Genomic DNA, 26,821 nt, shown 5'->3' with positions numbered 1-26,821 from the left:
GTTCTCCCACCAAAGCAAACACTGAATATCCAAACACACCAGAAAAACAAGATCTAGATTTAAAATCACATTTGATCATGATGATGGAGGACTTCAAGAAAGACATAAAGAACTCCCTTAGAGAATCGGAGGAAAACATAAATAAACAAGTAGAAGCCTATAGAGAGGAATCACAAAAATCCCTCAAAGAATTCCAGGAAAACACAATCAAAGAGGTGAAGGAAAATAGAATGGAAAGAGGTGAAGGAAATGGAAATAGAAGCAATGAAGAAAGCACAAAGGGAAACAACCTTGGATATAGAAAACCAAAGGAAGAGACCAGGAGCCATAGAAACAAGCATCACTAACAGAAAACAAGAGATAGAAGAGTGAATCTCAGGAACAGAAGATTGCATAGAAATCATCAACACAACAGTCAAAGATAATGCAAAACTGAAAAAGCTACTGGTCCAAAACATACAGGAAATCCGGGACTCAATGAGAAGATCAAACCTAAGGATAATAGTATAGAAGAGAGTGAAGACTCCCAGCTTAAAGGACCACTAAATATCTTCAACAAAATCATATAAGAAAACTTTCCTAACCTAAAGAAAGAGATGCCCATACACATACAAGAAGCCTAAGAACTTCAAGATGATTGGACCAGAAAAGAAACTCCTCCCATCACATAATAGTCAAAACACCAAATGCACAAATAAAGAAAGAATATTTAAAGCAGTAAAGGAAAAAGGTCAAGTAACATATAAAGGCTGACCTAGCAGAAACAAACCAGACTTCTCACTAGAGACTATGAAAGCTAGATGATCCTGGGCAGATGTCATACAGACCCTAAGAGAACACAAACGCCAGCCCAGATTACTGTATCCAGCAAAACTCTCAATTAACATAGATGGAGAAAACAAGATATTCCATGACAAAACAAAATTTACACAAGTTCTTTCTACAAATCCAGCCCTACAAAGGATAATAAATGGTAAAGCCCAACATAAAGAGGCAAGCTATGCAGTAGAAAAAGTAAGAAACTAATTGTCTTGGCAACAAAACAAAGAGAAGCAAAGCACACCAACATAATCTCACATCCCAATATGAATATAACAAGAAGCAATAATCACTATTCTTTAATATCTCTGAATATCAATGGTCTCAACTCCCCAATAAAAAGACATAGATTAACAAACTGGATATGCAATGAGGACCCTGCATTCTGCTGCCTACAGGAAACACACGTCAGAGACAAAAAAAGATATTACCTCAGAGTGAAAGGATGGAAAACAACTTTGCAAGCAAATGGTCTGAAGAAGCAAGCTGAAGTATCCATTCTATTATTGAATAAAATCGATTTTCAACTAAAAGTCATCAAGAAAGATAAGGAAGGACACTTCATATTAATCAAAGGAAAAATTCACCAAGATGAACTCTCAATCCTAAATATCTATGCTCCAAAAACAAGGGCACGTAAGTACATAAAAGGAACCTTACTAAAGCTCAAAGCACATATTGTACCTCACACAATAATAGGAGATCTCAACACCCCACTCTCATCAATGGACAGATCATGGAAACAGAAATTAAACAGAGACTTACACAGACTAAGAGAAGTCATGAACCAAATGGACTTAACATATATTTATAGAACATTCCATCCTAAAACAAAAAGATATACCTTCTTCTCACCACCTCATGGTACTTTCTCGAAAATTGACCGTATAATTGGTCATAAAACAGGCCTTAACATATACAGAAAAATAGAAATAATCCCATGCGTCCTATCAGACCACCATGGGCTGAAGCTAGTCTTCAATAATAAAAAGGGAAGAATCCCCACATATACATGGAAGTTGAAGAATGCTCTACTCAATGATAACCTGGTGAAGGAAGAAATAAAGAAAAAAAAATTAAAGACTTCTTAGAATTTAAATGAAAATGAACGTACAACATACCCAAACTTATGGGACACAATGAAAGCTGTACTAAGAGGAAAACTCATAGCTCTGATTGCCTGTAGAAAGAAACAGGAGAGAGCATATATCAGGAGCTGGACAGCACACCTGAAAGCTCTAGAACAAAAAGAAACAAATACACTCAGGAGTAGTAGAAGGCAGGAAATAATCAAACTCAGAGCTGAAATCAACCAAGTAGAAACAAGAAGGAGCATACAAACGATGAACAGAAACAAAAGTTGGTTCCTTGAGAAAATCACCAAGATAGATAAACCTTTACCCAGACTAAGGAGAGGACACAGAGAGTGTGTCCAAATTCACAAAATCAAAATGAAATGGGAGACATAACTACAGAATCAGAGAAAATCATCAGATCCAACTACAAAAGCCTATATTCAACAAAATTTGAAAATCTGCAGGAAATGGACAATTTCCTAGACAGATACCAGGAACTGAAGTTAAATCAGGAACAGATAAACCATTTAAATAACCCCATAACTCCTCAAGAAATAGAAGCAGTCATTAAGGGTCTCCCAACCAAAAAGTGAGTTCAGTGCTCAATTCTATCAGACCTCATCGAAGACCTCATACCAATACTATCCAAACTATTCCACAAAATTGAAACAGATGGAGCACTACTGAATTCCTTCTATGAAGCCACAATTACTCTTATACCTAAACCACACAAAGACCCAACAAAGAATGAGAGCTTCAGACCAATTTCACTTATGAATATCGACGCAAAAATATTCAATAAAATTCTGGCAAACCGAATCCAAGAGCACATCAAAACAATCATCCACCATCATCACGTAGACTTCATCCCAGGAATGAAGGGATGGTTCAATATACAGAAAACCGTCATCGTGATCCATTATATAAACAAACTGAAAGAACAGAACCACATGATCATTTCATTAGATGCTGAGAAAGCATTTGACAAAATTCAACACCCCTTCATGATGAAAGTCCTGGAAAGAATGGGAATTCAAGGCCCATACCTAAACACAGTAAAAGCCATATACAGCAAACCAGTAGCTTACATTAAAATAAATGGAGAGAAACTTGAAGCAATCCCACTAAAATCAGGGACTAGACAAGGCTGCCCACTCTCTCCCTACTTATTCAATATAGTTCTTGAAGTTCTAGCCAGAGCAATCAGACAGCAAAAGGAGATCAAGGGGATACAGATTGGAAAAGAAGTCAAAATATCACTATTTTTAGATGACATGATAGTACATTTAAGTGATCCCAAAAGTTCCACCAGAGAACTACTAAACTTGATAAACACCTTCAGCAAAGTGGCTGGGTATAAAATTAATTCAAATAAAGAGTAGCCTTCCTCTACACAAAAGAGAAACAAGCCGAGAAAGAAATTTGGGAAATGAAACCCTTCATAATAGTCCCAAATAATATAAAATACCTCCGTGTGATTTTAACCAAGCAAGTAACAGATCTGTATGATAAGAACTTCAAAACTCTGAAGAAAGAAATTGAAGAAGACCTCAGAAGCTGGAAAGATCTCCCATGCTCATCAATTGGCAGGATTAATGTAGTTAAAATGGCCATTTTACCAAAAGTGATCTACAGATTCAGTGCAGTCCTCATCAAAATACCAATCCAATTCTTCAGAGAGTTAGACAGAACAATTTTCAAATTCATCTGGAATAACAAAAAACCCAGGATAGCTAAAACTATCAACATTAAAAGCACTTCTGGGGGGAATCACTATCCCTGAACTCAAGCAGTATCAGTCAGTATTACAGAGCAATAGTGATAAAAAACTGCATGGTATTGGTACAGAGACAGACAGATAGACAATTGGAATAGAATTGAAGACCCAGAAATGAACCGACACACCTATGGTTACTTGATTTTTGACAAAGGAGCCAAAACCATCCAATGGAAAAAAGATAGCATTTTCAGCAAATGGTGCTGGTTCAACTGGAGGTCAGCATGTAGAAGAATACAGATTGATCCATGCTTATCACCCGGTACAAAGCCTAAGTCCAAGTGGATCACGGACCTCCATATCAAACCAGATACACTCAAACTAATAGAAGAAAAAGTGGGGAAGCATCTCAAACACATGGGCACTCGAGAAAATTTCCTGAATAAAACACCAATGGCTTGTGCTCTAAGATCAAGAATGGACAAATGGGATCTCATAAAAGTGCAAAGTTTCTGTAAGGCAAAGTATACTGTTGTTAGTACAAAACGGCATCCAACAGATTAGGAAAAGATCTTACCAATCCCAGAACTGATAGAGGGCTTATATCCAAAATATACAAAGAACTGAAATGTTAGACCGTAGGGAGACAAATAACCCTATTAAAATGGTGTTCAGAGCTAATAAAGAATTCACAACTCAGGAATGCCAAATGGCTGAGAAACACCTAACGAAATGTTCAACATCTTAAGTTATAATGGAAATGCAAATCAAAACAACCCTGAGATTCCACCTCACACCAGTCAGAATGGCTAACATCAAAAACCCAGGTGACAGCAAATGCTGGTGAGGATATGGAGAAAAAGAAACACTCTTCCATTGTTGGTGGGATTGCAAGCTGGTATGACTACTCTGGAAATCAGTCTGGATGTTCCTCAGAAAATTGGACCTGAGGACCCAGCTATACCTATCCTGGGCATATATCCAAAAGATGTTCCAACATATAACAAGGACATATACTCCACTGTGTTCATAGCAGCCTTCCATAATAGCCAGCTAGAAAGCACCTAGATATCCTTCAACAGAGGAATGGATGCAGAAAATGTGGTACATAAACACAATGGAGTACTACTCAGCTATTAAAAACAATGGCTTCTTGAAATTCTTAGGAAAATGGATGCAACTAGAAAATATCATCCTGAGTGAGTCAACCCAGTCACAGAAGAATCCACATGGTATACACTCACTGATAAGTAGATATTAGCCCAACAGCTGAGTATACCCAAGATACAACTCACAAAACAAATGAAGCTCAATAAGAAGGTAGACCAAAATATAGATGCTTCAGTCCTTCTTAGAAGGAGAAACAAAATATGGATTAGAGGTAGAAGGTAGGAGGGACTTGGGAGGAAGTAAAGAGGTGGTGGGAAAAGGGCGGGCAAAATCAGATATGACAGGGGAAGGGGATAATATACAGAGGGTCAGGAATTTGAACAGAGGTGAGTAGCAATGGGAAATGGGGAACATGATCCTCCAGAGGGCTGGCTTCACTTCTCCAGCTCTGCCCTCTGTAGCACTCAGGTTGATCCACTCCACTGCCTCAGTTGTTCTTGGTGATCATCCTATGGTGGCATTTCCAATACACTGGGGTCTTCCATTGCATCTAGGCTTCACCAATAGCCTCTCATATGCTCTATTCATGGTACCAATCCTCAACCCCTTTGCATGACACCTTCAGTCCTGAAATGTCAACTGCAATTGAAGTTGTACCTTCACCAATGGCCTTCCATGGCCTCTCACAGTCCCAAGCCTCAGCTGTTCTTCATGCCTTCAAAACCATTACCACCTGGGTGACTCTTACACATTACCAAGTATAGCTACATCATGAGGCACAACCTTGACTATCTCTGGAACACAGATTTGTGCTCTCAGAAAATACTTCCCTGAAGATTTCACCTCAGTGATGCTGGTTTCTTTCTTAGCTCCAGCTAACCACCATCAATTGTCTCCTTCTCCTCTTAAATACAAAGCCAGAGACACATGACCAAAGCTGCTGAGTTCTGCTGCTTGCAGGAGCTGGAACATGACCCCCTTGTTCTATTTCATTATCACTAGCTTCCTCTTTTCTAACTCCTTTACTGCCTCAACTTGGCTGCCCTGGATCTTGCTCTGTAGATTGACCTTGAACTTAGAGATCTGCATGCCTGTCTCCTAGGATTAAATGTTTGTATTAAGTTGCCTGGAAAACTTAGTTTGGTGAGATCTTGCTCCAAGGTCATTACTCCCTTAGTTCACTTTAATATTCTTGAATATAAGTTCAGCTCCATTTCACTTCCAGGTGTCCCTTTAATACCCGAATCATATATTTTGTATTTTTCCTTGCTCAACTTCCCTTTTTCACTAAAATGCTCTTCATAAGAGTGAATTTTAGTAATCACACAACAGAATTTATACCAGGCTGTTTTGAGACTTCTTTTTTCAAAGCAAATAATCCAAATCTCTTTACCTTAACCTCAGGCATACTCTTTGGACAATGACAAAAAATAGCCTAAGGTCACAAACCTTGGGTTCATATTCAAGGGGGGCAACACATGATGTCAGATGCCCAGATGCAAACCATCCTTGGTATCCCACCATGAGGCAAGCATGTGAATTTCTGGGATCTGTCAGGTTTTGTAAACTCTAGGTTTCAGGGTTACTGAGATAGTAAACCACTTATGTAAGGACATCAGAGGACAAGAAGATGAGATAGAATAGACCCCTGAGATAGACATGGCTTTTAAGACTTTGAAAAAAGCCTTGTCAGAGGCACTAACCCTGGCCAATTTGGATATACACAAACCTTCCCACCTGTACATAGGTGAAAGAAAAGGGAGCCAAAGGGGTTCTCATCGAAAATTTAGGCCCATGAAAAAGACCAGGGCATATATATCTGAGAAGCTGAGCCTGGTGGCCCAAGGACAGCCAGCCTGCCTCTGGATCTACTATTGCCCTGCTCATTAAGGACACTGACAAGAAAATTGTAAAACAGGAATTTTATATCACCACCTACCATGCTATTGAGATCTCCAAGAATCCTCTTAGTCAATGGTTATCCAATGCTAGATTGGTACACTTCTAGGTGCTACTTTTGAACCCCCTTCACATAAGATATAACCTATCATCTGCCCTAAACCCAGTCTCCCTGGTACCTAGCCTATCCTCAAATGTACAACATGATTGCTCTATAGATTTGGGGCTTGTTTAGAGAATCAGGCTGGGCTTGACTGACATACCCTGGCTAGATGCAGAAAAGATCTGCTTCATAAAGGAGAATGGCTTCATCCAGAAAGGAATCAGGTATGCGGGTTTGGCAGTGGTGGACTTGGACTCTGTTATCTGGATAACTGCTCTGCTACCAGGCACATCAGCCCAAAAGACTGAGTTAACAGTTCTAACTCAGGTTTTGAAGTTAGCAAAGGGTACTGTAGCCAACATTTATACTGACAGCAGATATGTCTTTGCCATGGCACCTATACATGGGTCCATATATCAAGAGAGAGAATTGTTGACTGCTGAAGTCAATACTATCAAAAATAAGGAAGAAATATTTGCTTTGCTGGAGGCATTATGGCTTCCTCTCAAAGTGGCCACAATTCATTGCCCCGGGCATCAAAAAGGAACATCAGAAATAGCCCGAGAAAACAGAAAAGCTAATAAAGCTACAAGAGAGGCTGCCAAATCTTCCACCACCAATATCCTGGTAGCCTTGCCACCCTCTGAGATCCCAGCCCTGAATATATTTCTGAAGACTAACAGGATCAAAACAAATGCAAAGAAATATACACAAGAGATGGATGGTTGCTAACCTCTGAGGTCCTTACCACCCTAAGAAATTTGCTAAACAACTCAGCCATCAGATTCATCAAGCTTCACACCTGGGTCACCAAAGGTAAAGGAATTCCTACAAGGGACAAGATATAAAATATTTCACTTAGGATACTCAGTTCATCAAGTAATCTCACAGTGTCCCACATGCCAGACTGTGAAGCCCTCAGGCCCTAATCAAGGAGCTCCAGAAAGTAGAATTAGGGGCAAACAGCCAGGGGTTAATTATAAATAGAATATACAGAAACTAACACAGGAATGTATGGATATAAATACCTGGTAATTTTTATAGATTCTCTTTAGTATGGGCAGAAGTCTACCCTAAAAAGAAGGAGACTGCCAGTGTAGTGGCAAAGAAGCTTCTGGAAGATATTATACCCAGTTATAGTTTGCCTACCCTCCTTGGGTCTGACAGTGGACCAGCCTTCATCTCTCAGGTATCTGAAACTCTACATAGATTCTGGGATAGAGATGACAAATGGGATCTTGAAGGAGGCCTTGACCCAAATAACCCTTGAAACTGGTGGTGCCTGGGTTTCTCTCTTACCTTATACCTTATAAAAGGCCAAGAATATGCCTTAGACCTTGGGTCTTACCCACTTTGAGATCCTATATGGGAGATTTCCTCAAGCGCTTGCTAACCTCCAGTCTGACATTCTAGCCAAATATGATCATTTGTTCTTAAAATCCTTGGAAGCTCACCACAGAGGCCAGAAGCAATTCTAGCCTGCCATATACCAGGTTTATGACTCGGCCACCCCATCTCACACTAGAGAGGGTCTCACACCATGATCCTGACCATTCCATGAGCTGTTAAGGTGGACAGAATACAGACATGGATACAACACTCCCATGTTAAGCCTGCCAGGAGAGAGAGGAAGCTCCCAGACGAATTGCCACAAGAAAAATGGAAAGTCAACCCATGCCCACCTGATCTGCTAAAGTTGCAACTTCAACGTTTCTAATTGTGCTCACTATATGCCTGCATCTTAAAACCATCACAACTACCCCCTATCAGCTCTTCATCCTCACTTGGATACTTACTAACCTTGACCAAACTATCATCATCCACCAAGTCAACCACCCTGACCCCACTTGGGACTAGGCTCCCATACTTACACTTTGACCTGAAAAATATATTGCATCACCAGTTAGATCCCTATGGGATAAAATTGCTCCTAAAACAACTAAACATTTAAGACTAACTCTAACAAAGAAAGAAGAGGACTTGTATGATAAAAATCTTAAGTCTTTAAAGAAAGAACTTGACAGAGGTATGAGAAGAGGGAAACACTCCCACACACATGGATCAGGATTAACATAGTAAAAATGGTCATAACCAATCTACCCAATGGATCTAATCCCCATCAGAATTGCAACACAATTCTTCACAGATCTTGAAAGTCAATTCTCAACTTCATATGAACCCTCCACCTCCAAAAAAAACCAGGAGAGATAAAACCATCCTTAACAATAAAAGAACTGTGGAAGTTTACCCCATTTAAATTTCTGTTACTGATTTCAATTTGTATCACAGAACTATAGTAATAAACCCACATGGTATGGCATAAAAACAGACGCATTGATTACTGGAATTGAACTGAAAACCCAGACATAAATCTACACACATTGGAAAAAAGAGAGCATCTTCCACAAATGGTGCTAGTCTAATTGGATGGCTGCATGTGGAAGAATGCAAATAGATCCATCTTTACCACCATGTACAAATCTGAAGTCTAAGTGAACCAAAGACCTCAAGATAATACCAGATACACTAAACTTTACAGAAGAGAAAGTTGGGGTGTGGTGGTCTCATTGTCACTGGAGAATACTTTCTGAATAGAATAGCCATAATACAGACACTAAAATCAACAATAAATAAATGGGATTTTATGAAGCTGAGAAGCTTCTGTTGGCAAAGAACACCATCATTCAGACAATGGGAGATTACAGAATGGGAAAAAAATTCTTAACTCCACATTTAATCAATAACTAGTACCAAAAATAAAGAACACAAGAACCTGATATCAAAAAGCCAAATGATCCAATTTAAAAATAGTGTACAGATCTAAACAGAGAATTTCCCATAGTGGAAACTCAAATGGCTTAGAAACACTTAAAGAAAAGTTTGACATCCTTAGCTGTCAGAAAAATGCAAATCAAAAACTACTTTGAGGTTCCATCATACAATGGTCAGAATAGCTAAGAACAGTAACACAAGTGACATTTCATGCTATTGAGTATGTGAAATAAGGGGAACACTCCTCCATTTCTGGTGGAAGTGCAAACTTGTACCACCATTATGGAAATCAGTCTGGTTGTTCCTCAGAAATGTGGGAATTGATCTACCTCAAGGTCCATCTAAACTACTCTTGGGCATATACCCAAAGGATGTTCCACCGTAGCAAAGGGAGAGTTGCTCAGAGATGTTCAAACTGCTCTAGTCATAACAGCCAGAGACTAGAAACATTCTTCTGTCCATCAACAGAAAAACAGGATAAATAAAATGTGGTACATTTACAGATAAATTATTACTCAGCTCTTTTTAAAAGATGACATCGTGAAATTTGCAAATAGGTAATACCAGAAAAAGACATCCTGAGTGAGGTAACTCAGACCTGGAAAGATGCATATGGTATGCATTCTTGTATTTGAGTGATGATTTAGAAACATAGCTCAGTGCAAACTTCTTAAAATATACCAAAGTGATCCTAATGACGTCACCTAATATTCAGGGATAAGAATCTCAACTGGTCATCCCTTGTTACCAAATGAGGCTTCCAGGACTGGGACTGGATTGCATTCGATTGAGTTGTTTAACCAAGAAGATCCAATGGAAGCTTACAAATGATTCAGGCTGCCACTAAGACAATGAGTTGCTGTCTGCAAACTGACAGCAGGGCACCATTACCAAGGACAACACACACACACACACACACACACACACACACACACACACACAAACATTTAATATAAAGAATTCTAGGTGGTCCCTTCGTAGAGCCTTCACCTTCTGCTCTAGTGTCTTTGGTGCATGAAAGTACTCTGTGGACTACCAACAGAGAAACATAAACACCAAACCCTTTGTCATACAACTTGTCCTGCCTAGAAAATATGCTAGGGCAATAGTGACCCAGAACCTCTGATAGGAGCCAACTGATAGTTGATTTGATATAGGCTCACTTCATGAGTCAGGACCCATACTCAACCCTGCTCAGGTAAACAAGAACCAGAAACCTAGGATTCAAACAAAGACAACAGGTCTTTAAAGAAAGGTATCAGTAAGACAAAACCTAATGATATTCTGCTCTACTCATTCATGAGTACCTTATTCAGTCATCATCAGAGAAGCTTCCTCCAGGAGCAGGTGAGAATACATTATGCAGAGAGAGAGAGAGAGAGAGAGAGAGAGAGAGAGAGAGAGAGAGAGAGAGAGAGAGAGAGAGAGAGAGAGAGAAATGGAAAGGGTGTCTCCATCAGATTTCAGGGAAACATGGAAAAGAGGAGGCAGAATGAGTGTAGGAGCAGGAGGGGATAGAGGACACCAGTAGAACAAGACCCTCTGAATCGACTATGCAAGGTTCAGAGGAGCTCACAGAGACTGAAACATCAAATACAGGACCCACACATGTCTGCACCAGGACCACTGTATATACATTATACCTTTTAGTTTAGTGTTTTTATCCAATCCTGAGTGTGAGAACAAATGGGACTCTGATTCTTTTGTTGGCTTTTCTCATATTAGGACTCTTTTCATTCTGTCTAGTTGCTTTTTCCAACTTCAATATAGTGTTTTTTTTCCTTCCTTATCTTCTATTTTGTCATTTTTGTTTGTTATCTCTTAGAAGCCTGTTTCTTTCGAATAAGAGACAGAAAGGGAGTAGATCTGAAGGTTAGGTGAGGTAGCAGGAATAGGGGGATGTAAAACAATAAAAGCCAGTCACCAGTACTGACACACCTGAGAGCAGAGGTAAGACCAACTCTCCTATTCCGAGCAACCCGCCTGGAGCCCACAGGACACAAAAACCCAGGAACACTCTGGGATAGGGCACTTCCAGTTTCTGCCTGCATACAAAGCTGACCCGGGCCAACAGCTCTCTGTATCCAAATCCCATGGGGGAGAGAGCTGGACTCTCAGAAGTGAGAACAATCCTGAGAGCTCAGGGAAGACCACCACTTCTACTCACATTCCTGGCCCAAGAGGAACACACCTAGAGCCCTCTGGACACAGGAACCTAGAAGAAGTCAGGGAAAGAATCCTTCAAGTCTCTGCCTGCACGCAGAGCTGAAAGCCAGTTGCCAGGAGCACTGGCAGAGGTAAGAGAGCAGAGGTAAGACCAACTCTCCTGTTCTGAGCAACCCACCTGGAGCCCGCAGGACACACAAACCCAGGAGCAGTCTGGAATAGAAGGTTTACAGTTTCTGCCTGCACATGGAGCTGACCTAGTCCCATAGCTCTCTGTACCCAGATCCTGTTGTGAGAAAACAGGTCTACAGGAGTGCTGACACACAGACTAACAGGAGGGTCAAGCCACTATCAGAGACAGCAAGATCAGCTAACACCAGAAACAACCTGATGGCAAGAGGCAAGTGCAGGAACTTAAGCAACAGAAAACAAGACTACTTGGCATCATCAGAGCACAGTTCTCCCACCAAAACTAATACTGGATATCCAAACACACCAGAAAAGCAAGATTTGAATTTAAAATCACATCTCATGATTATGATGATGATAGAAGACTTTAAGAAGTACATAAATAACTCCCTTAAAGAAATACAGGACAATACAGGTAGATAAGTAGAAGCCCTTAAAGAGAAAACACAAAAATCCCTTAAAGAATTAGAGGAAAATGCAACCAAACAGGTGACAAAATTGAACAAAATGATCCAGGATCTAAAAATGGGAATAGAAACAATAAAGAAATCACAAAGGGAGACAACCCTGGAGATAGAAAACCTAGGAAAGAGAGCAGGAGTCATAGACACAACCACCAACAGAGTACAAGAGATAGAAGGGAGAATCTCAGGAGAAGATACCACAGAAAACATTGTCAACAACCATTAAAGAAAATGTAAAACACAAAAAACTCCTCGCCCAAAACATCCAGAAAATCCAGGATACAATGAGAAGATCAAACCTAAGGATAATAGGTATAGAAGAGAATGAAGATTCCCAACTTAAAGTGTCAGTAAATATCTTCAACAAATTATAGATGAAAACTTCCTTAACTTAAAGAAAGAGATGCCCATAAACATACAAGAAGCTTACAGAACTCCAAATAGGTTGGACCAGAAAAGAAATTCCTCCTGTCCCATAATAGTCAAAACACCAAAGGAGCTCATGATCATCTGTTGTGCTCAGTCCAATGCAGACAGGTTTTTCTCAAGAAACCCTTTTGGGAAGATTCCAAGTCAGCAGACAAAAGTCAAACAAGAATATTGACAGGGTAGATGTCAGGTAGAGTGTCCCAGACTCCAGTGCTGCCCATTCCCCCACCCACTATTCCAACATATTTAGAGCTGTTGTAAGTCCTGAGCCACCTTGCTGCCCTCGAGGTCCAGCATAAATGTTACATTTATGTAAAATTACATTGTGTAATTAGGAGTCACTGGGAGCAACATTGTTTGTTGCTATTGGAAGACAGGTGTAGGTAATAGCTGACCTGGTCTTAAAGACCACTTAAGTAGTTTCAGGGGGAGGGTCAGAAAGCACTCTTTGCAGAAGCCAGACAGTAGAATTCTTGAGCCACCAAGTGGGGATGTGAATCCACCATTGACTTCCACCCCAAGATCTCAGAGACCTCAAGAAGAATGAACTGTAATGAAATCAAGGGCCTAAGTCTTTAGTTGTGGAGGTCAGCCAGGATGAGAGTGTGTGCAGCATTTTCCACAGAGAGTTTCCTGCAGAGGGCATCCTCACATATCGCCTTCAAGTCTCTTAGGTCATACTTGTATGCAGCCAACAAACCAGTGGCCATTGGGAGGCTTTAGAGGTGTGGAGCCTTCCCAAAGTAAATGAAGCCCATCATCTCCTTGTAGACTTGGGGATCAAGGTCATGGATCTCAACTCGGTCATTTAGTCTCTCCTGCATTTCATGTTCAAACATGGCTCTGAAAACTGGAGAGCAAGCTGCTAGGATGGCCTTGTGATCCCTGAATTCCTGGCCAGTCAACAGCAGGCAGCAGACTGTGAAGAGCAAATTCTCCCAGAGCTCCCCTAGGTCATCTGCCAATGTGCACCTTGGAAACTTGATCAAAAGTCTTGTGTTCTCTCCAGAAATCATAAAGGAGCCTTGGACCACACTCACATTGCAAAGCAGGGTAAGTCTGTCATCCAGTAAGAGTGGGTTTGAGACAAGATGAAATCCGGAATGATGAACTTTTTGAATCCACAGGCTTTGTGCAGCAGTAAATGATAGACACCTGGGCTCCTTGCATTATTGCTCCCCCCCGACCCCCCTTGGCAGTTAAGATACAAAAGTAAATTTACCCAAACTGGGCCCTTTTCACAGCTGAGCAACATTGGGTAAAGTGACAGGTAACCTTTGCTTTTTTAATCACCCTCATTTAGGTGTACACTCAAACACCATGCCCCAGTTTGCCTTTGATGAGAACATCGGGCTTGTAATTTATTCTGCCATTTCCTCAGCAAGAAAAGAGAAGTTGCTAATGGTCCACCTGCAGCAGAATTTCTGGTGGCTGCTCTGTGTGTAGTGCAAGCTCATGGCATCCACATCCCATGACATTTCTACTTCAGGTACTTTGGATGTAAAACTGGAACCTGAAAATAAGAACTAGAAATTATTTGCTCTTCAACCTATAGGATACAATTAGAGATACTTTTTAGATTTCATTTTTATTTATCCTAAATTGCCCCTTCTATGATGTTGAAAACTTGTGTCTCTTTGAAATTTTCTGTCTAGGCTTCAGTATTAGTTTTAGAGAAAACAATCCAGGCCCCTATTCTCTCTCTCGCTCTTGCTCTTGCTCTTGCTCTTTCTCTCTCTCTCTCTCTCTCTCTCTCTCTCTCTCTCTCTCTCTCTCTCTCTCTCTCTCTCTCTCTGTGTGTGTGTGTGTGTGTGTGTGTTTATTGTAAGAGAGTAGTTTTGTAGTTTTTGTTATTGTAGCATTCCATCTAGGCTCCACCTACCTGGCAATCAATAGTCAGGCTTACTATGAAGGGACTGTTTTCCCCTGCGCCCCCACCCCGCCCCCAGTGCTCTTACTCTCTCTTACTCTCCCTGACTCCCTAATCTCTTTCTTCCTTTCTCCCCTTCCCCCTTCTCCTCTCTCTCTGGGAATTCTTGGCTGGTCTTTCCTGTTCTGTCTGTCTGTCTGTCCATATCTCCCCCACCCTCTGTCTCTACTCCCATTTCATCCCTACTCAACTACCCTTCCCCCTCAGCATGGGCCTGCCAGGGCACCCCTCCCATCCTTACCATACCTGGTTCTAACAAACTTATCCTGGCTCTCTTTTCATAAAGCAAAACAGTTAATTCATTGAACTTTGGATGAGCTTTGGAAATGTTATGCATTCTCTTTTCAAGAATATTGTATTAGTCAGTGTCCTGTAGAGAACATACAGAATTTATTCCTCTCTCTATAAAAAAAAGTGGATATATGAGAAAAACTTATAGGCTGAGGTCCAGTTAATCCAACAATGGCTAACACCAGTACTTACTTAGTCCACAAGGTTTGAAGTCTCAGGTGTTCTTCAGTATATGCTGGACTCCTAAAGTAGTAGGTTCTAATGCCAGTGAAGAAATGGGCCTGCTAGTAAGATGAGAGCAAGCAGGCAAAGACACAAAGCTTCCTTCCTCTATGTGCTTACATAAGCCTCCAGGTGAAGGTGTAGCCCAGATAATAGTGCCTTCTAGTCTCAAGATCTGGATTAAAGGTGCGTGATTTTCTACCCGAAGAGTCTATACACCTCAACTTAAGAAAAAAAATTAAAGTGACATCTTCCAGTTTTGAACTTTACCCAATTCCAAAGTTAGTCAAGATGGGAATAGAAGTAGCCATCTCCAGTGTACTTTGCTTACTGTGGTCAATCTTCCATAAATGAAGGGACCATGTCAGTCTCTACACCCTTGTGCTAGTCTTACACGGATTCCTGCTACAAACATGATCAGGGAAGGAGTGTTTTCCTTAACTTGTCAGCAGTCTGAGTGTTCACAAAATGGAGGACAGGTGGAAGAGTTCCTCTATAGTGGGCAGGAAGCAGAGACCCAAATCTCTGAAGGTGGTTTTCTTCTTTCCTGTGTTATTCCATTTAGACCCACAGACCTTGTGATGATTCCTCCCAATTTGGTTGGTGGTCTTGAAATTCCACCTCAGGTAATCCTCCTTAGAAATCCTTTCCCAGATTCAGGGAAGGGTGTGGTTTAGGAATATCCTGAGTGCTTCTCAATTCAAATGAAAGGTAGAAGTTTTTTTTTTTTTTTTTTTTTTTTTTTTTACAGTTTTTTTTTCTTTCTTTTTTTTTCCTTTATTAAATTGACTATTTCTTATTTACATTTCGAGTGTTATTCCCTTTCCCAGTTTCCAGGCCAACATCGCCCTAACCCCTCCCTCTCCCCGATTTTATGGGTGTTCCCATCCCCATCCTCCCCATATTACCACCTTCCCCCAACAATCACTTTCACTTGGGGTTCAGTCTTGGCAGGACCAAGGGCTTCCCCTTCTACTGGTGCTCTTACTAGGGTTTTCATTGCTACCTATGAGATTGGAGCCCAGGGTTAGTCCATGTAAAGTCTTTGGGTAGTGGCTTAGTCCCTGAAAGCTCTGGTTGGTTGGCATTGTTTTTCACATGGGGTCTCAAGCCCCTTCAAGCTCTTCCAGTACTTTCTCTGATTCCTTCAATGAGGGTCCCGTTCTCAGTTCAGTGGTTTGCTGCTGGCATTCGCCTATGTATTTTCTGTATTCTGGCTGTGTCTCTAAGGAGAGATCTACATCCAGTTCCTGTTGGCCTACACTTCTTTGCTTCATCCATCTTGTCGAATTGGGTGGCTGTATATGTATGGGCCACATGTGGGGCAGGCTCTGAATGGGTGTTCCTTCTGCCTCTGTTTTATATCTTTGCCTCCCTATTCCTTGCCAAGGGTATTCTTTTTCCCCTTTTAAAGAAGGAGTGAAGCATTCGCATTTTGGTCATCCTTCTTGAGTTTCATGTGTTCTGTGCATCTAGGGTAATTCAAGCATTTGGGCTAATAGCCACTTATCAATGAGTGCATACCATGTTTGTTTTTCTGTGATTGGGTTACCTCACTCAGGATGATATTTTCCAATTCCGTCCATTTGCCTATGAATTTCATAAAGTCATTGTTTTTGATAGCTGAGTAGTATTCCATTGTGTAGATGTACCACATTTTCTGGGTCCATTCCTCTGTTGAAGGGCATCTGGGTTCTTTCCAGCTTCTGGCTATTATAAGTAAGGCTGCTATGAACATAGTGGAGCACGTGTCTTTGTTATATGTTGGAGCATCTTTTGGGTATATGCCCAAGAGAGATAAAGCTGGGTCCTCAGGTAGTGCGATGTCCAATTTTCTGAGGAACCTCCAGACTGATTTCCAGAATGGTTGTACCAGTCTGCAATCCCACCAACAATGGAGGAGTGTTCCTCTTTCTCCACATCCTCACCAGCATTTGCTGTCACCTGAGTTTTTGATCTTAGCCATTCTCACTGGTGTGAGGTGAAATCTCAGGGTTGTTTTGATTTGCATTTCCCTTATGACTAAAGATGTTGAACATTTCTTTAGATGTTTGTCAGCAATTCGGCATTTCTCAGCTGTGAATTCTTTGTTTAGCTCTGAACCCCATTTTCCAATAGGGTTATTTGTCTCCCCATGGTCTAACTTCTTGAGTTCTTTGTACATGGCATTTATGGGATATTTTCATCTCAGTCAACAAAGCGTCTCACCCGCTAGGCTCCATCCCATATCACACTGTCAGTGGCTACTCTGTGAGCCTGGCAACAGTCTCCCTAAACCATCTAGTTCCCAAGGTGGGTTGCCACCATGCCAGACATACACATCCAAATTCTGTGGTGGACCCAGTGTCTCCAGCCACCACACACTCTCTCCAACTCAATTAAATTGCCACATGAAAGAACATACAAGAAAATAACCTCTTGTCCAACTAATAAGATATAATTGCCCACCTAGATAAGATATATTTTTTTGGAGAGGGAGTTCATCTCCAGGACAGGTGGACACTCCTGAGACTGCAGAGTGGGAGAGACCACCAATAGTGCCCACCCCTGCACACATCCCTGGCCCAAGAAGAAACTATATACGGCCTCTGGGAACCAGAAGACAGGGGCAGGGCACTCGAACAGCAGATCCCCCACAGTGCAGACACCACCAGGAGCTGAAGGTACTGGTCAACAGTTCTCTGCACCCAAATCCCCAGGGAGGGAGAACTAAACCTTCAGAGGGGGAGACACACATGGGAAGCCAGAAGAGGCTACACTCTGCCCATATTTCTGACCCCAGAGGAAAACACCTAACGCCATCTGGGAACCCGGTGCATGGGGGCCCTGGGAAAAGGTGGCACAGGCCCTGCTGGTTGCCGCCCTCATGGAGAGGTCAGAAGCAGCCCCCCACGAGCAACTTGAGCTGTGGGACCACAGGTAAGAACAACTTTTCTGCTCCAAGTGACCTGCCTGGTGGACTCAGGACACAGGCCCACAGGAACAGCTGAAGACCAGTAGACAGGAAAGACTACACGCCCGAAAGCAGAACACTCTGTTCCCATAATTGGCTGAAAGAAAACAGGAAAACAGGTTTACAGCACTCCTGACACACAGGCCTATAGGACCGTCTAGCCACTGTCAGAAATAGCAGAACAAGGTAACCAGAGATAATCTGATGGCGAGAGGCAAGTGCAGGAACCCAAGCAACGGAAACCAAGACTACATGGCATCATCAGAGGTCTTCTGAGGTCTTCTTCAACTTCTTTCTTCAGAGGCTTGAAGTTCTTATAGTACAGATCTTTTATTTGCTTGGTTAAAGTCACACAGAGATATTTTATATTATTTGGGACTATTATGAAGGGTGTCGTTTCCCTAATTTCATCTCGGCTTGTTTCTCTTTTGTGTAGAGGAAGGCTACTCATTTATTTGAGTTAATTTTATACCCAGCCACTTTGCTGAAGTTGTTTATCAGGTTTACTAGTTCTCTGGTGGAACTTTTGGGATCACTTAAATATACTATCATATCATCTGAAAATAGTGAAATTTTGACTTTTTCTTTTCCAATCTGTATCCCCTTGATCTCCTTTTGTTGTCTGATTGCTCTGGCTAGAACTTCAAGAACTATATTTAATAAGTAGGGAGAGAGTGGGCAGTCTTGTCTAGTCCCTGATTTTAGTGGGATTGCTTCAAGTTTCTCTCCATTTAGTTTAATGTTAGTGACCGCTTTGCTATATATGGCTTTTACTATGTTTAGGTATGGGCCTTGGATTCCTATTCTTTCCAGGACTTTTATCATGAAGGGGTGTTGAATTTTGTCATATGCTTTCTCAGCATCTAATGAAATGATCATGTGGTTTTGTTCTTTCCATTTGTTTATATAATGGATCACGTTGATGGTTTTCCATATATTAAACCATCCCTGCATGCCTGGGATGAAGCCTACTTAATTATGGTGGATGATTGTTTTGATGTGCTCTTGGATTCAGTTTGCCAGAATTTTATTGAGTACTTTTGCGTCGATATTCATAAGGGAAATTGGTCTGAAGTTCTCTTTCTTTGTTGGGTCTTTGTGTGGTTTAGGTACAAGAGTAATTGTGGCTTCATAGAAGGAATTCGGTAGTGCTCCATCTGTTTCAATTTTGTGGAATAGTATGGATAATATTGGTACGAGGTCTTCTATGAATATAGAATTCTGCACTAAACCCACCTGGACCTAGGCTGTTTTTGGTTGGGAGACTTTTAATAACTACTTCTATTTCGTTAGGAGTTATGGGGTTGTTGAAATGGTTTATCTGTTCCTGTTTTAACTGTGGTACCTGTTATCTGTCTAGGAAATTATACATTTCCTAAAGATTCGGTACTTGGTTGATATCAGCTCTGAGTTTGATTATTTCCCGCCTTCTACTCCTCCTGGGTGTATTTGCCTCTTTTTGTTCTAGAGCTTTTAGGTGTGCTGTCAAGCTGGTGACATATGCTCTCTCCCGTTTCTTTCTGTAGGCACTCAGAGCTATGAGTTTTCCTCTTAGCACAGCTTTCATTGTGTCCCATAAGTTTGGGTATGTTGTACCTTTATTTTCATTAAAATCTATGAAGTCTTAAATTTCTTTCTTTATTTCTTCCTTGACCAGGTTATCATTGAGTAGAGCATTGTTCAACTTCCATGTATTTGTGAGCGTACTTCCTTTATTTTTATTGAAGACCAGCTTTAGGGGGTGGTGGTCTGATAGCACACATGGGATTATTGTTATCTTTCTGTACCTGTTGAGGCCCATTTTTTGACCAATTATATGGTCTATTTTGGAGAAAGTACCATGAGTTGCTGAGAAGAATGTATATCCTTCTGCTTTAGGATAGAATGTTCTATAAATATCTGTTAAGTGCATTTGGTTCATGATTTCTCTTAGTCTGTCTATGTCCCTGTTTAATTTCTGTTTCCATGATCTGTGTATTGATGAGAGTGGGATGTTGAAATCTCCTGCTATTATTGTGTGAGGTGCAATGTGTGTTTTGAGCTTTAGTAAGGTTTCTTTTACATATGTAGGTGCCCTTATATCTGGGGCATAGATATTTAGGATTGAGAGTTCATCTTGGTGGATTTTTCCTTTGATGAACATGAAGTGTCCTTCCTTATCTTTTTTGATGACTTTTGGTTGAAAATTGATTTTATTTGTTATGAGAATGGCTACTCCAGCTTGCTTCTTCTGACCACTTGCTTGGAAAGTTGTTTTCCAGCCTTTCACTCTGAGGTAGTGTCTGTCTTTGTCTCTGAGGTGGTCTGTTTCCTGTAGGCAGCAGAATGCAGGATCCTCATTGCATATCCAGTTTGTTAATCTATGTCTTTTTTTGGGGGGAGTTGTGACCATTGATATTGAGAGATATTAAGGAATAGTGATTGTTGCTTCCTGTTATACTTGTATTTGAATGTGAGATTATGTTTGTGTGCTTTTCTTCTCTTTGTTTTTTTTCCAAGATGATTAGTTTCTTGCTTTTTCGAGGGTGTAGCTTGCCTCCCTGTGTTGGCCTTTACCATTTATTATCCTGTGTATGGGATTTGTAGAAAGATATTGTGAAAATTTGGTTTTGTCATGGAATATCTTGGTTTCTCCATCTATGTTAATTGAGTGTTTTGCATGATACAGTAACCTGGGCTGGCATTTGTGTTCTCTTAGGGTCTGTATGACATCTGTCCAGGATCTTCTGGCTTTCATAATCTCTGATGAGAAATCTTGTGTGATTCTGATAGGTCTGCCTTTATATGATACTTGACCTTTTTCCCTTACTTCTTTTAATATTCTTTCTTTATTTTGTGCATTGGTGTTTTGACTATTATGTGACTGTGAAAAGCTCTCAGGGAGAACTTTCCCTCGGGATGGAGACCCTCCAACTCCAAAGACCAGACCGAGACATCACAGGATGCAATCAGCAAGAGGATTTGGTTTATTGTCGGGATACACAGGCACAGGCACCTGCGGGCGCTTCAGTCGCTCGGGGGACTGGCGCGCCCCACGGAACCAAGGATGGGCTTTTATAGGATTTGGGGGAGAAGAAGCAAGCATACAGAAGCAGATGCATGGTTACAGGGATATAATTGGTGGATTCTAATATGGCAAGGGTTTAGCCCGGGGGCAAGTTTCCTAGCTACCTTCCTGAAACATAAGGACTGACTCGGCCCCCCAAGGGTTCAGCCCGGGGGCAAGTTTCTTAGCTACCTTCTTGGAACATAACGACTGACTCGGCCCCCCACCAGGGTGTGGGACCTCTCCCGGGGCTTTTTTTTCATTGTCAGGTGCTCAACCGAAGTCGTCCTGTTGCCAGGCCTTCAACCAAACACATCCTGCTTGGCAGCCGCTGTGTACTCAGTGTTCTAACCTTTCCCTGAACCAGTCATCTTAAGTACAGCCTTGCAAAATGGCGTTACTGCTGCTAAGCTGGGGTCTTTCATTCCCCCATTTTTTTTTGTTAACTTTGAGTGAAATCTTTCACTCGACTTGGTCAAGAAATTTCTGTCTGGTGGGGGCTTATTTCCTCACTGACTCTAGGCCACAAAAGGGCTAGGAGGAGCCACGTAGGAGTTTTAACTTTAAGGGGTTTGGAGTGCGCTGAACTCTCCATGTCTGGGGTGTAGTGTTGTGATTAGTCAATTCCTCAGACCAGACTGCCTTGACGTGTGGTGCGTGGATCTAAGGAGGACGGTGTAGGGTCCTTTCCACCGTGGCTCGAGATTCTTGGTCTGGTATCTGCGCACCCACATGGTGTCTCCAATCTGGAACGGGTGTGGCACCACCGGATGCTCAAGCTTGTCCTGGTAAGCAGCGGCCAAAGGTCTCCAGACGTCTCTCTGCACAATCTGTAGGGCCTGTAAATGGGCCCTCAGAGAAGGGCTGTCAGCAAAATCAGCAATGTTTGAATCAAAGAAATGGACAAATGGGGGTGGTGTTCTATATATTATTTCAAAAGAATTTAGACCATGGGGGCCCGGGGTATTCCAGGCCTGATATAGAACTAGGGGAAGGAGGGCCACCCAATCCTTTGAGCCAGTTGCAAGCATAAGTTTGGATAAAGTCTCCTTAATTGTTCTATTTATGTGTTCTACCTGACCTGAACTCTGGGGTCTATAGGCACAATGTAATTTCTAATCAATCCCCAGCAATTTGGCCACCAACTGACTTACTTGGGAGACGAAAGCAGGCCCGTTGTCCGACCCCAACGCTTGAGGCATGTCATACCTGGGAAAGATTTCCTCGAGGAGCTTCTTGGTGACCATTTTTGTAGTCTCGTGTTTTGTGGGGAAGGCTTCGACCCATCCTGAGAAGGTGTCTACAAACACTAGGAGATACTTGTATCCATATATATCTGGTTTAATTTTAGTAAAATCAATTTCTCAATGGATGTCGGGACAGTGTCCCCTAGGACGAACTCCTTGTCCAATCATGGTCCTTCCTGGGTTAACCTGAGCGCACGCTTTGTAACTCTCAGTCACCTTTTGTATCGCTTTGTCCCAATTCAAAAAAAACCCACAGATTTATCTCTTCCCGATCTAGTAAGGTTTTCATCTTCTTAAACCCCAAATGGGTTAATTTATGTAAAAAGGAGATCAATTCAAAAGTCCTTTGTAGACCCACTGTTTTAGTTGAGGGTGGTAGATGGCACCCATTTTTTTAGGAGCTCTATGTCCTCATGGGCATAAACCCAACTGGTTTGTCCCACTGGTGGGGGCGTGGGTTGGTCTGGGCTATTTAAGGGCAAGATTTGTTTGTTCATGGCCGCTTCTCGAGCCGTGGCATTGGCCAGCCGGTTTCTTTGTGCCTCTGGGTTGTGCCCTTTCTGGTGTCCTGGACAATGTATAATACTCAGTCTTTTGGGCAAGAATAGGGCTTCTAAGAGGGCCAGAATTTTAGCCATATCTTTACCCTCAGATGTGAGCAGCCCCCGCCTCCGGTAGATCTCCCCGTGGATGTGTGCCGTGGCAAAGGCATAACGGCTGTCTGTATATATATATTTAGCCTCTTACCTTTTGTCATCTTGAGCGCCTGAGTCAAGGCGATGAGTTCAGCCCATTGTGCGGAGGTACCAGCAGGCAGGGCTTTCGCCCAAATCACTTTGTCCTCCGTAGTGACCGCAGCTCTAGCCTTTCACTCTCCCTCTGCCAAGAAGCTGTTGTCATCCGTGTACCATGTGTGGTCAGCATTCTGAAGAGGCTGGTCCGATAGGTCCGGCCTGGTTCCATGTACTTCTGCGAGGATTTGTAGGCAGTCATGCTGTTCTGTCTCCTCTGGTAGAGGAAGCAAGGTGGCAGGATTGAGGGCGACTACGGGCCCAAACTGAACCCGTTCTGCATCCAGTAACAAGGCTTGGTGTGAGAATTAGAGAGCCAGCGGTCTGGGGGCTGCTTTACCAAGGCCTCCACTGCGTGGGGTGCTAGGATGGTGAGTGGCTGTCCCAAAGTCAATTTTCCAGCATCCTTGATCAGGACAGCAATAGCAGCCACCATCCTTAGGCACGGTGGCCAGCCGGAGGCCACAGGGTCCAATTTCTTAGACAGGTAGGCCACAGGGCGTTTCCAGGGTCCCAACCTTTGTGTTAGGACCCCTTTAGCATACCCCTGTTTCTCATCGATGAACCGTTACTGAGCAAATTGTAAGGGTTTGGAACAGTCGGATGAATATCTTCTATCCTCTTGTTGACCTTTCTCAAGTCTTGTATTGGCCTATAAGCTCCAGTGCCGGGTTTCTTAACAGGCAGAAGAGGCATATTCCAAGGCGACTGGCAGGGGACTAGGATGCCTTGATCTAGAAGCCTCGTAATGTGAAGCCTTATACCTTGATAAGCTTTATGTGGCAGGGGGTATTGTTTTATGGAGACTGGAGTTGTAGTGGCCTTTAACTGTATAATTAAGGGGGGCTGTTGGAGCGCCAACCCCATCCCACCAGTCACGAAAATTCGTGACCCAAGTGTCTATTTCTAGGGATTGTGGCTTGTCCTGTCCCGGTTCATATAGTCTATATTCATCTTCTAGTTGTAGGGTTAGAACTTGAAGGGGAGTTCCGTGGGGGCCAGTTATTTGGGCCCCTCCTTCCTCAAAATGAATTTAGTTTGGTGAGCAGGTCACGGCCCAGCAGAGGGTACAGGCAGTCCGGAACATGTAAGAAGGAATGGGTCACCTTACCGGTAGCCAGCTGAACCCGGCGGTCCGTAGTCCATCGGTATTGTTTCTCACCAGTAGCTCTTTGTACCCAGGCCGTCCGGTCGCTGAGTTGTCCTGAAGCTTGGGTGAGGACTGAATGCTGGGCTCCTGTGTCTACCAGGAAAATAACCGGCTGCCCCCCAACTTTAAGCGTTACCCTGGGCTCAGGGGGGGGGCTCCTGGCCATGACCTCCCTAATCTTTATCTAGAGCCAAGAGGGAGGTTCGTGGTCGAGGCTTTCGGGGTCCGCCAGGGTTCTTGGGGCACTCTCTGGCCCAGTGCCCTTTCTCTTTGTAATAGGCACATAGATCTTTATCCAGCTTCAGCCCCTTTCGAGCTCCCCCCTATCTCCCTTCCTTTCTTGGCCCTGTACTACGGCGGCCAAGATTCGACTCAATTTTTTGTTTTTTGTTTTTTATCTCTCTCTTATTAAAAATCTTTTCAGCTTCTTTAAGTAAATCCTGTAATGTATAGCCCTGCAAATTTTCTAACCTCTGTAACTTAGTCCTGATATCTGGAGCAGCCTGCCAGATGAAGGACATAGAGACACTCGTCATTTGTCCTGGGTCATGTGGGTCATAGGGAGTGTACATACGGTAGGCCTCCTTAAGTCTCTCTAGAAAGGCGGAGGGAGTTTCCCCTGCTTCCTGTAATACCTGTTTTACCTGAGCCAAATTAGTAGGGCGTCGTATAGCCCCTCGGAGACCCGCTAGAAGCAACTGGCGATAAAGGCGTAGGTGTCCCTTACCTTCAGCTGTATTAAAATCCCAGTTTGGTCCTCAGGGAGCTGGGTGGGACGCCCATCATCTCCCAGAACATGCTTTCTGGCCTCTAGGAACACTCTTTGTTTTTTTTGTTTTTTTTGTTTTTTTTTTTTTTTTTCTGAGGTTAAGAGGGCCTGTAAGAGCTGTTGGCAGTCATCCCAACCAAGTAGGCTGGTGGGTAAGTAAAACAGATTCTATTAGGTCGGTGAGTGCCACCGGATCTTTGGAGAAAGAAGGGTTGTGTTGTTTCCAATTGTAAATGTCAGCTGCTGAAAATGGCCAGTATTGGGTCTGGCCACCGGTTCCCTGTCTAAGTGGGAAAGCCTGGGAGGTTGAATCTGGCATCACCTCGCGCTTATTGCACAATCTCCCTGCGACAGGGGAGAAACCCTTATCAGACTGTGGCCCGGCAACTGATCTGGCTGGCGGCTCTGCCTCCTCCGTTTCAGCCGGGCCTGTCAGAGAGAAGATCTATGAGAGGGGAGTTTGGGTCTGCCTGGAGGACAGGTTTCTTAAAAGGCTCTGATTTCACAAAGGTAGAGAGAGGAAGACGTGGCCGGCGGACCGGGCGGGGCTGAGGGGACAGGCTGGGGGTTGAGGGGAGGCCAATTCGGGTCCACGAAGGGTTCCGCCCGGGGGGGGGGGTTTAAGGCGAGACTCTCTCAAGTGATAATATAAGAAACCTGGTCAGGATGTCCGTGGACGACCCGATCTTTAACCTGTAAAATAATGATCTTATTAAATGTGCCATTCACTGGCCATCCCGCTCCGAAAGTGGGCCACTCGGATGTGCAGAGAGTCTGCCATTTTCCTTTTTTTTTAACCTCGACGGACTGGTTGTGTGTCCGGTCGTGCACGTCTTTCTAATGATCAAGAGTGAGACTTAGGGGCATTGTTAGGGACTGTCCCATATTAGTTCTAAGGAAGATTAGAACACAGAGAAAACAAACAACACCAACAGTCAAACAAACAACAGACAGGCGTGCTGCACGGCTTTGGTACCAAACTGAAAGCAAAAAGTCAGATGGAGGTGGCAAAGGTCCGGGGCCCTCTGAAAGCCAAAAATACAGACAGAGGTGCCGTTAGTCCGGATCCTTCTCCTCTAACCAGAGTCCCAGATTGGGCCCCGAAAAGCCCAAATTCCAAACAACCTGGCTGAGCGCTCACAGAACAGACCTGGCTGAGCGCTCACAGAACAGACCTGGCTGAGCGCTCACAGAACAGACAGAATAAGGCAGAACGAGACAAAATCAGACAGACAGACAGACGCCGGCCGGCTTACCTCCCAGTGGGTGGTCGGTGGTCCCTGGGTGGAGGATCTCCTTTCCCGGCCAACGCACCAAATGAAAAGCTCTCAGGGAGAACTTTCCCTCAGGATGGAGACCCTCCAACTCCAAAGACCAGACCGAGACACCACAGGATGCAATCAGCAAGAGGATTTGGTTTATTGTCGGGATACACAGGCACAGGCACCTGCGGGCGCTTCAGTCGCTCGGGGGACTGGCGCGCCCCACGGAACCAAGGATGGGCTTTTATAGGATTTGGGGGAGAAGAAGCAAGCATACAGAAGCAGATGCATGGTTACAGGGATATAATTGGTGGATTCTAATATGGCAAGGGTTTAGCCCGGGGGCAAGTTTCCTAGCTACCTTCCTGAAACATAACGGCTGACTCGGCCCCCCAAGGGTTCAGCCCGGGGGCAAG

At 43.0% G+C, this 26,821-nt stretch overlaps 2 pseudogenes across 2 annotated transcripts in view; both read right to left on the bottom strand.

The window, feature by feature from the left end:
* The window catches only part of LOC147996394 (MLV-related proviral Env polyprotein pseudogene), a 64,121-nt pseudogene extending 37,300 nt beyond the window's left edge, over positions 1-26,821 (bottom strand). Inside the window, exons 1-2 of one of the 2 annotated variants that reach the window (XR_015676477.1) lie at positions 26,400-26,821; positions 25,102-25,260 (exon numbers count right to left, since the gene is read on the bottom strand). The product of XR_015676477.1 is annotated as an MLV-related proviral Env polyprotein pseudogene, transcript variant X3 (transcript). Of the gene's footprint in view, positions 1-25,101; positions 25,488-26,399 lie in introns of those variants that run through there. The other variant, XR_015676476.1, reaches the window with a different exon arrangement.
* Positions 13,108-14,222, bottom strand: LOC148006721 (TD and POZ domain-containing protein 4-like; annotated as a pseudogene).

The sequence above is a fragment of the Rattus norvegicus genome, chromosome 2 (genome assembly GCF_021556685.1).
Source record: "Rattus norvegicus strain SHRSP/BbbUtx chromosome 2, alternate assembly SHRSP_T2T, whole genome shotgun sequence".
In the NCBI taxonomy this organism is placed as follows: Eukaryota; Metazoa; Chordata; class Mammalia; order Rodentia; family Muridae; genus Rattus; species Rattus norvegicus.
This window is presented reverse-complemented; position numbering and strand designations above follow the sequence as displayed.